The sequence below is a fragment of the Terrapene carolina genome, unplaced genomic scaffold, assembly GCF_002925995.2.
Source record: "Terrapene carolina triunguis isolate 2854851 unplaced genomic scaffold, T_m_triunguis-2.0 Scaffold58, whole genome shotgun sequence".
Classification (NCBI taxonomy): Eukaryota; Metazoa; Chordata; order Testudines; family Emydidae; genus Terrapene; species Terrapene triunguis.
Window position 1 is genome coordinate 101,936,593 of NW_020664409.1, and position 10,719 is coordinate 101,947,311.

The window sequence follows — 10,719 nt, forward strand, 5'->3', positions numbered from 1 at the left end:
TTGAAGAGAAGCTGCCCATGTACCGAGTCCAGGAATAATTTTGTGTGGAGGCTCAGATAGAAATTCTGATATGAACAATATGGCTTTTCCTCAGTCAGCCTTATAAAACTGCTATATCCCGTAAATGTGCTTTGCTGGATTAGGCTAAAATGAGTAAAATGGCCTCCCACTGAAAGTAAGAGTTTAAAAATAGATCTAAAATTAAGTACTTAAAATTTCCAATATGAAAATTCAATGATAATCACCTTCTATGGCATAAAACTACAGGGCCTGATTAAGTTTGACATTAGCAAGAATTCTAACAAGACATTACCAAGCAAAATAGCACGCTAAAACTCAACTAGTCAGCTTCTACCACATTAAGAGGCTAATAAGCCGCTAATAACACTCTAGCAAGACTAGGAGAGCATTTCTCCAGTCGGATGCTTTAACAGGAATTTTAAATAGGGTGGAAAAGGGAAGAAATGGGCCTTACAAGACTAGCCAGAGGCTGAGCTAGATTAGAAAAATAAAGGGCTGGTGGGGTCCACCCATGCGGTGCTTTGCGACAGCTCCAACCGATGCCATTTCAAGTAGTTTCCATGGCTTCCTATGAAATGGTGATGATCCAGAGTGAATGATTGCATCAGATGGAGTGACGATCTATAGGAATTATTGGTAATAAGTCTCAAGGGATGCTGAAAATGGGATGTTAATGGGTAGCATTCTCCTCATCCCCTGCTGGAGAGCAGTTCCTTTGCACAGCGATTGACTTGTGGGAAGTACAAGAGACCAACAGAACTGGCTTGTTATTTTCTTACTCTGTGCGCATCATTATTTTATAATGAACTTCAATCAGATGGCATGATTCCTGCAAGCTTATTAGTCAGAGAACCTGCTTTGACTTGCCCAGTTGCAATAAGATTTTCAAATCAATTATAAATCCCCATTCCCTTCTGAGGTGCCTTAAATTAAAATCGTACACAGGACTGCATTAATTTATCACAGTAACCAACGCACATGCTGTAAGCATATCTTGACTGCCAGTCGCAAGAGTTGCAGAAGATTGAAAGGAGAAGCAGCAGGTTTATAGTTGTTTTGGCGGTTATATCATTGGTGTTTCCTTCGAGAATAACAATACTCTGCATATGTGTAGTGCTTTTCAACCATAGATCCCACAGGACTTTTGAAAGGGGGGTAGGTATTGTCGCCTCCATTTTGCAGCATAATTGAGGCAGAGGGAGGGAGGTTGCATACAGATGCATGAGAATCCATCCCCCTCTTCACACACCTTCACAAAAACCACTGATGACAACAGCAGTCTTGGACACTGCACAGTGATGGAGAGACTCTAACTACAATAGCAGTGTTAGACTAATGAGAGGTGTGGAGGGACGGGGTGAGGTTAGAGCTATGGACACACACACACTGAGTACTAAAACCAGAGTGGACAAATCACTTTACACCCTGTTAAAACAAAGGCTGATGAAGAAGGCTATTCTGGTTGTGAAAGCATTGGACCAAGACACCTCATTGACTTATACTGGAACTGGTTTGGACCCTGAATGTGGTGAAGTTGGGTTGTGTGTGTAGTTAATCTGAGTTGAGGGTGATCTCAGCACTGCCTACGATCAGGCCTTCTGTAACTGTTGCCATTAAAGCTGGCCAGAAAACAGGAATTCTATTCCGTGAAATTTTTTGAGTTTCACCACTGGTTTTTCTTCCACATCAGAATGAAACCAAGGCCTTTTGATATCTTTCATGAAAAAAAAGGAGAGAAGTCCCAGCACAGTCAATTGCTAGATGGTTAAGACACCCACTCAGCATTTGAGAGATGCATGTTCAAGTCTCTGATCTGCGTAATTGATAACAAGGACTTGTAAGACCCTACAGGCTTAGATCCATGGTCTACAGGGCTTGAAGTGGGTGCTGTTTCCTTACTGCAACTAGGGGCTCAGGCAAAGCTGACACCAAAAGGTACTGGGAGGCTAAGTCCTGCCTTAACGACAGGCCTCCATGATTCTCTGGGTGGCTGGCACTCCCCACATAAACCAGGAAGACATTTCTGGGAATTGTTTTAGCAACACAGGCCTTTGGTGTCCTTCTGCCTTTGACCCCTGACTTGACTTGATCCCAGACTCCTGGCTCCTAACCTAGGCTTGGCTCCCAACCCTGATCCTGGTTTGCCATCTTCGGCTTAATATCACCGCTGACCCTGGCCAGACCTTGATTCTTGCCTCATACGCTCAGTTTGGTAATGTTGTCTGACCTGGCCTGGCCCTGGGTTGGTCTCTGACCTCTAGCCCTGATACTGAACAGCTCACTCCATGCCTGGAAGCTGCCCATAGCCTAGCCCTAATGCTGGTTCTCCCACAACCTGGGTAAGTACCCAGCCATTGGCCCATTGGCTCTTCTAGGGTGGGTGGAGGTCCCTGTTGCTCGCTCGCTCTCAGACCAGATATTCCATCCTGGACTTAAAAAAACGGTTTTGTTGGAAAATTCCCAAGCATGCCATCTTGTTGTGATTAAAATTCCAGCCGTGGTGCAACCTTAAGTTTCTAGGCAGCATCCCTGTTAAAGGAGGATCTCCCGCTTTCTTTCCGTGCTGGCTCTGTGCTTATCCCATTATATGCCATAGTACATCTGTCCCCTTTGGCTATTTTTATTACAAGCTGGCAGCATGTGTTTCTCTTCCAACACACTGAGTTAAAATATACCCAAATGATCTATGAAGTACAATCCTATGGGAGCAAACCTCGCCTAGTGAAGGTAACTGTTTTATTTTCATTGACACTGAAACATTTACTCTTAGCTGATGTTAATTTACAAATGGAATCACAATTGGAACATTGCAATGTACTGGAACAATACAGGGCTTTTCAATCTATTTCACTAGCAACTGGGTATTACTGAATCTCAGTTAAATATGCCCAAATCCTGTCTCCAGTGGACAGTTTCAGCAGCTTGCTGTGTGCTGCAGTATTCCTTCTGAACTGGGGGAAAGCGTTGTTCCTCTAGGCTACAAAATGATAGTGGCACCACTCCACAGCGGCTACGCCAAACCCAAGGCTGGAGTAACCTTCAGGGCTACTGTGTCTCTGGCTTCCTAAATGGCTAGGAGGGAGTGACTGTCTAATCTGCATAATAGTGGGTCCACCATTCCCACCTCAGCCTGCCCTAAATCTCTGCAGCACAGAGACACACCGACCCTGTAGGGAACCGAGAGTATGGGTTCATCAAATGTTGCTCCTTGCAGGCCAAGGAGCCACGCCATTTCAAGGGCAGGAAGATCCCTCCAGCTCTATAGAGAAGAAGGCAGGATGGATATATTGTATCTTATCAAAAGCTTTAAAAAAAACAATGGCTGGGTTGTGCTTAGTAGAAATATTTCCTTTTCCGATCAGGAATCTGCTCTACTGCCTCATGGCTTTACAAGCTAGGTTAAGAAATACTAATCACCATGAACCAGTGCTACTGGGCCCAGAGATGGGGTGCAGCCATAGAGACTGTTGCTGCTTCTGTATCTGCTATAGAGATGTAACCGAGAGGGAGAGGCAGATGCTGTTTCACTGGGAATGAGGCCCCCTCCTGGAGATGCCTAGGAGCTCGTTAGTTTTGCAACCCGGTGTTTGTTATTGCTTAGTGGTTTCAAGGATGGATCTTTCAGGAACTGCAAGAAATGCCTTCCAGCTGAGACACCTCCCATTGGCTCAGACAAAGAGTTTAGCTCATGCAGAAGGTTTTGCCCGTGGAACACAATGGGTCCAGTTTAAGCCTGGGCTGTGACAATGTACAAGAATGACATACCTCAAGTCCAGCCACCGGATGAGGACTCCACTTCTTTGGTTAAGCCCAGGAGAGATGATTTAAAAAAAAAAATCTATTTAATGATGATTGCAAAAGTACCTGGAGCCAGAGAAGTAGACTTGACAATGAAGTTAGTTAAGGGGAGTTCCAAAAGTGCTCTTAGAGGCAGTCACATTACTTAAGTGCTCAAGAGAAGCTGATGAAGTTAAATCTGTCACCTTCAGGCTTCTAACACTGACCCTTAACAGCAGGGAAACCACTGGCAATACTAATCAGAGAGAGGCTCCGAGAGCATTTAGAACAAAGCATGGTGGCTTGATTAGATTCAGAAGCAGAGCTAGCAACGTAAGAAGCTGGTTATTTTTAGTTTTATTGGGAAATAACAAGGACTGGTTACTTCTACATTGTTCAAGAAAAAAAATCAAAGTTGAGAAGAGCTGTGCCATTTTGACATAGATTGGACTAGCCCCCACTGAGTTTGTTGATTCCGCTGCTAAAATGAAGGACTTGTTTTACTCTTGGGGCTTGAAGTGTATATGAGCATGAGACATGAAGACAGGAGGACAACCCGAGAACCTACTAGTCCCCCAGGCATTGACTAGATTAACCAAATTGAATCTGGTTGTAGCAGAGTAGTTCTCTCTGTTGCCCCAACTTCCGCTACACTCAACCTGTCTTTAGCTCTTATTAAACAACTGGAAACAATTCTGCTGAAGATTTAGAGGCAGGCTGGTCTATGGTTAAGACAATGAGCTGAGACTCAGGAGACGGGGTTTCATTTCCCAGGTCTGCTACAGACTGTGTGTAACAGTGGGCAACTCACTTCAGATCTCTCTGTGCCTCAGTTTGTCACCTGTACAATGGGGATAATAATACTGCCTTTCTTTGTCTGTGTTATTAGATTGTAAATTTGTCAGGGCAGGGACTGTCTCTTACTATGGGTGTATAGCACCTAGCCCTATGGGGCCCTGACCTAAGCAAGGCACATAAGGCGCTACTATAATACAAATGATTAATAAGAATAAACAATCATTTTGAAAACTGGTGAAACTTCATGTTTCAACAGCCTGTGGAAACTGTCCCTAGAAATGCAGAGATGATAGGGGAGAGGGAGCTCTGTGGACATAATTTATATGGATTTCAAGTCCAGGCCCAGCGGTGTACTACAGTAAACTGAATAAACAGGTCAGCAAATATTCCACTTTCCAGGGGAGCTGCAGATTGGCTTTGTGTCTGAAGACAAAGGGCATTAGTGTCTGAAGATAATTTAAGATGGAACGAGCTGGCGCTAAATTGCTGCCCAAGCCATTACGGGGATCATTAACAGTCCGGAAGTCCTGTTTTGACACCAGCGAAGAATTGTGCAGCAAGGTGACTATGTAAAGCTGGTGGGTGAAACATTTAATATAAAGCAGCTGGGGAAATGACATTCAGTGTCCTTTGGAGCGGCAGTGGAGGAAGGACAGAGGATTAAGGAATTCAGAGACCTGAGCAACATAAAGTAGTGAGCCTATGAGTAAATATTGTCAAAAGGGAATATATCTTCCAGGGCGCATAGTACAATACTAGATTGTGGTGACGATAGAAGGGCTTTGGCAGAGAGAAGAGCTCAAAAGCCTTTGGTACAATTCTTAGAAATAAGTGGGAAAGCTAAAGGTTTTATGGAAGGAAATCAGGAAATTATTCTAGCACATCCTGTGGCATTAGTGGTGAGACCACATCCCACTGAGTTATTAGAAAAGGGTATTAAAGGGTGAGATAAAAGTACGGTCCAGAAAACAACAAGAATTCAGTTGTTTTATTTACTAGGATTAACTAGTACTGCAGACTGAGCAAACAAAGACATTCAGATAAGTTGCCAAACGCTGAAAAAATTATCCAAAACTCTAGCGGCCCCTTACCATTTCTCTATATCCAGTCCCTCACCCCCACTTCCTTCCAGCCAGGTGTATCTTCCTTCCACTGACCCAATTCTTTCTTTCCTTCCCAAGTCTTCGGACCCTGCTCCCAACCGTCCCTCATACAGTAATCAGCTTTCTAGCTGATTCCATGTCATATGGATATACTTTCTCTTGAATCTTCATTCTTCCCTCATATTCTTCTTTCTTCTCGCTTCCCAGTCCCTCTCTTTGTTTAACCATCCGTCTCAGACCGAGTCCAAAGTATCCTTTTCTGCCATAAGCGTCCTTTTTTCTTTGCTGATATCTTGAGCAATCTATGTCAAGAACATAAGAACGGCCATACTGGGTCAGACCAAAGGTCCATCCAACCCAGTATCCTGTCTACCGACAGTGGCTAATGCCAGGTGCCCCAGAGGGAGTGAACCTAACAGTTAATGATCAAGTGATCTCTCTCCTGCGATCCGTCTCCACCATCTGACAAACAGAGTCTAGGGACACCATTCCTTACCCATCCTGGCTAATAGCCATTAATGGACCTAACCTCCATGAATTTGTCTAGTTCTCTTTTAAACCCTGTTATAGTCCTGAAGCAAATGAGATCTGAAGCCAACCCAACACATAAGTTCTCAGCAGAGCCAGAAATATCATGGATGTCAGTTTTCTAGTGTGCTGGCTAAAGCAGAGAATTTGCAAGTGTCCATACGATCTCTTCTTGTAAATGCAAAATTTGGCCAAATTTGGCTCTTGGATGTGGGATTGAAGGGGCCCCATTAACTTCAAAGGGATATGCACATATGCAAGATTGGTATTTGCTCTTAGCCAACCTTTTTTTAAATCTTTTTCTATAATAGATGGGAGAAAGGGGTTGAGATCTTTCCAGTATCTGATCTGAATCAAGAGATGGCTGCTAATGCACTTTTCCTGAAATAGATGGGGATGGGACTATTTGACATTGCATCGAGTATGAGAACTAGGCAGAAAGAATTAAAGTGAATAGTGCCTTAAAGAAACTTAGTGTGAGTTTCTGTCCACCGAGAGCAGTGCATTATTAATAAGCGGAATCAACTATTGAGGGCAACAGTTGAAGCAGCTAATGTAAACAGTCATGCAAATAGCTGGGAAAAAAAGTGTGTAGACTCAGTAGAGAGGGTGGATTCACAATGAACACCAAGTCGTCCTCTGTTTCAACCATTTTTTCTGAGCAACATTACTTTGACTCTTTGAAGGCCAGAACCCGGGGCTCATGGTAAAGCCACGTAACCAGGGCCGGCTCCAGGCACCAGCTTAACAAGCAGGTGCTTGGGGCGGCCAAGGGAGAGGGGCGGCACCTGCGGCAATTTGGGGGCGGCAGGTCCCTCACTCCCTCTAGGAGCGAAAGACCTGCTGCTGAACTGCCGCTGCTGATCGCGGCTTTTTTTTTTTTTTTTGCTTGGGGCGGCAGAAATGCTGGAGCCGGCTCTGCACGTAACAGTGTGAAGTGCAGCTTACATAACATGTCAAAGGGTTACAGTAACTCATTAATTCTGAGTCAGCCACCTCCCTGGTTGCAGCTGGTGTCAATGGAATAGATTCCTGTCGGGCCTTTTCTTTTCTTTCGCATTAATCTCTTTGTCATGGAAATGGGACATCAGAGTGGGGATGTGTCATGTTCTTTGCCGTACAGTTACAATAACCTTTCTCAGATTGTCGGGTTATTTCAGTCTTTCCACATTCACTATGATGCAGAGGCCACCACAAATCTGAGGAAAAGGAACCTGTGATAGGAAGGCTTTGCCAAAGTCCATATAACCGCCCCTGGTTGCAGGGCAGCACGGTCTAGTGGCCAGAGTCCATATAACAAGCCCTCATTACAGGGCCGTAGGACCTTACTACTGACTCAGTGGGGTGGTCCTACCGAAACACACTGAGACTTACCAGGGTCAAGGTACCAGTCTGTCACCTCCCCCTGGTCGCTTCCTACCGGCTTGGGAGTTGGGGTCTCCCACGGATCCCAGGGTTCTCCACAAGTCTCCGGATCCGTCGCCTCCTCTGGTTCCTCCCGCAGTATGGGTTCATGCCGGCCTGTAGAAGCCCCTGTTCCTGGCAGCTTCAAGAGCGTCGGCTGGTCCTCTGCAGGAGCTTCCCAGTTAGGTCCTTCCCCTGCGGCCGCCAGCCCCGACTGAGCTGAGTTCCCTCCTTTTATACTCAATGAGCATCTGGAGCATGCCCAGTACGAACGGGGCGGGACTTCCTCCGTCAGAGCTACTGGTCTGATGCCGCTGGGGCTAGTGTGGGGCAGGTTGCCCCATCACACTCTCCCTTAAACACATGCCTGGGGACTGATCATTGGCTATTGCCAAGGAACAACTCGAGCTCATAGGAGAACATAGCATAAGAACAAAAAAACGGCCATACGGGGTCAGACCAAAGGTCCATCTAGCCCAGTGTCCTGTCTTCTGACAATGGCCAATGCCAGGTGCCCCAGAGGGAATGAACAGAACAGGTAATCATCAAGTGATCCCTGTCACCCATTCCCAGCTTCTGGCAAACAGAGGCTAGGGATACCCAGGGCCGGTGCAAGGATATTTTGCGCCCTAGGCGAAACTTCCACCTTGCGCCCTCCCCCCCATCGGTTCACTGAGGGGCAAATCCCAACGAGCCTTTATAGACCCCAGGGGCCAGCCATGCCCAGGGGCTGCTCCCCAGACCAGGTTCCCCCTTCCCCACCACCTGAACTCCCCTGGAGGGTGCACAGCCCCCCCGCGAGCCGAGCCCACCCCACCCCGGCGGCCCCCACCCCGAGTCCACTCACTGGGTTTGCCAGGCTTGGGCCGCTGCAGCAGCTCGGCAGGGAGGAGCCACCTTACGGAGGCACCGGAGAGCCAGAGCGTCCTGCTTGCAGTGGCAGGAGGGGCAGGGGGCGTGGCTGCTCCCCGCTAGCCATGCCGCCGCCTTTGCAGGGCTGCTGCCCCCCTGTACCGCGCCAGCTCCTCCATGGCTGGGGCTCGCCACACCCGCAAGTCGACTCTCTGGCTCTCCGGTGCCTCCGGAAGGCGGCTTCTCCCTGCCATGCCAGGGCACTGCTTTTTTAGGGTTATCATATTTCATCAATCAAAAAAGAGGATGGGGGGGGTAGAGCCCCACCTGAGTCCTGCCCCCATCCATTCCCTCCCACTTCCCACCTCCCTCAGAACCCCCAAATCCTCCCTGCTCCTTGTCCCCGACTGCCCCCTCCTGAGACCCCCCCACCCTAACTGCCCCCTCCTGAGATCCCCCCACCCTAACTGCCTCCCTAGGACCCTACGCCCTACCTGTCCCCTGGCTGCCCCAACCCTTATCCACATGCCCACCCCCAGACAGACCCCCGGGACTCCCATGCCCCATCCAACCACTCCCCGCCTCCCGACAGGACCCCCAGAACTCCTGACCCATCCAACCCTCCCCCTGCTCCCTGACTAATCCGATCCCTCTCCCCACCCCTGCCCCCTGAGGGCCCCCCCAGAACTCCCAACTCATCCAACCCTCCCCCCGCCCCCTGATAGTTCCCCCCAAACTCCCAACTCATCCAACCCTCCCCCCGCCCCCTGACAGCCCCCTGGGACTCCCAACTCATCCAACCCTCCCCCCGCCCCCTGACAGCCCCCCCCGGGACTCCCCTTACCATGCCCAGGCCAGTCAGACGCTGGCTCCACCTGGAACGAAACCAAACAGGCTGCGGAGCCCACAGCCCCTCCCCGCAGCGTGCTGGTGAGGTGAAGCTGAGGCAGGGGGAGGAGGGAGTGGGGGAGAGACTCTGCCTGCTGGAGGCCAATGGGAACAGCTAAATCAGGCCCAGGTGCCCAATCAGCCGCGCCACACTCTGTGTGAGGGGAAGGAAGGGAAGGGAGGAAAAATCCCAGACACCCCCCAACCACTTGGCACCCTAGGCGACTGCCTAGTTTGCCTAGTGGTTGCACCGGCCCTGGGGATACCATCCCTGTCCATCTTGGGTAATAGCACTCATTTCACCTTGGGTCAGTCCCTGGCGTAATAGAATAACACAAAGTCTGCTCCAATTTAACCCAGTGGCCAGTGGCCCTATAGGGATGAATCAATAGTCAAGCATTTTTGGGGTGTAGGAAATCCCTAGCTGTGTCTCTGAGGTGGGGCGCCCACTGTTCCCATCCTCTGCTTCAGACAGACTGCTCAGAGATCTCCCATCTCATAGACACCCCCATGCAGCTTGTTTACAGCGTTTCACTCCACCACTTGCTGCATGCTGGTGTAGTCACAGTATTTACAATGTCCTCCAGTGGTACTACCCCTTCTCCAAAGGTTGGGGGAGAAAAGGTGTCTCTTCCCAGAGAACTCCCTTTCACCAGGCCCCAATAGCTTTTCTCTCTCCCCCCTGGCACTTCCTTCCTGTGCTCTTTTATCCAGCCTTCTTGTTAACGGGCTAATTAGCTCATTCGCTTCCTTGCCCCAATCTCATCTGGGAATCAGGCACTCCTCTCCTTGATCAAGCCCTCTATGGGGACCAAACTGGGTACACAGTGGCTAGCTCAGTTGTTGATTCCCATCACTCTGTCACAGTCCCCTTTGCTCCAGCAATGCCTCCTACGTTGGCAGTAGGGGCTGAAAGTGCAGGGGTGAGGGGTGAGGCAGGACAACTGTTATTTTAGCTCTACACTTAGACTAGAAGTTCTCTGGGGCAGGGGCCATCTTTTTGTTCTGTTTGTAGAGTGCCGAGCGTAATGGGGGCTTGGTCCAGGACTAGGGCTCTTAGGCTCTATTACAATACAAATTAATACATTAAAATAACCTGTACCACCCAAGGTTCCATGTCTAGTTGGCAGCCGGTTTCAAGCGGAGTGCCCCAAGGGTCGGTCCTGGGGCCAGTTTTGTTTAATATCTTTATTAATGATCTGGAGGATGGTGTGGACTGCACTCTCAGCAAGTTTGCAGATGACACTAAACTGGGAGGCATGGTAGATACGCTGGAGGGTTGGGATCAGATACAGAGGGACCTAGACAAATTAGAGGATTGGGCCAAAAAAAACCTGATGAGGTTCAA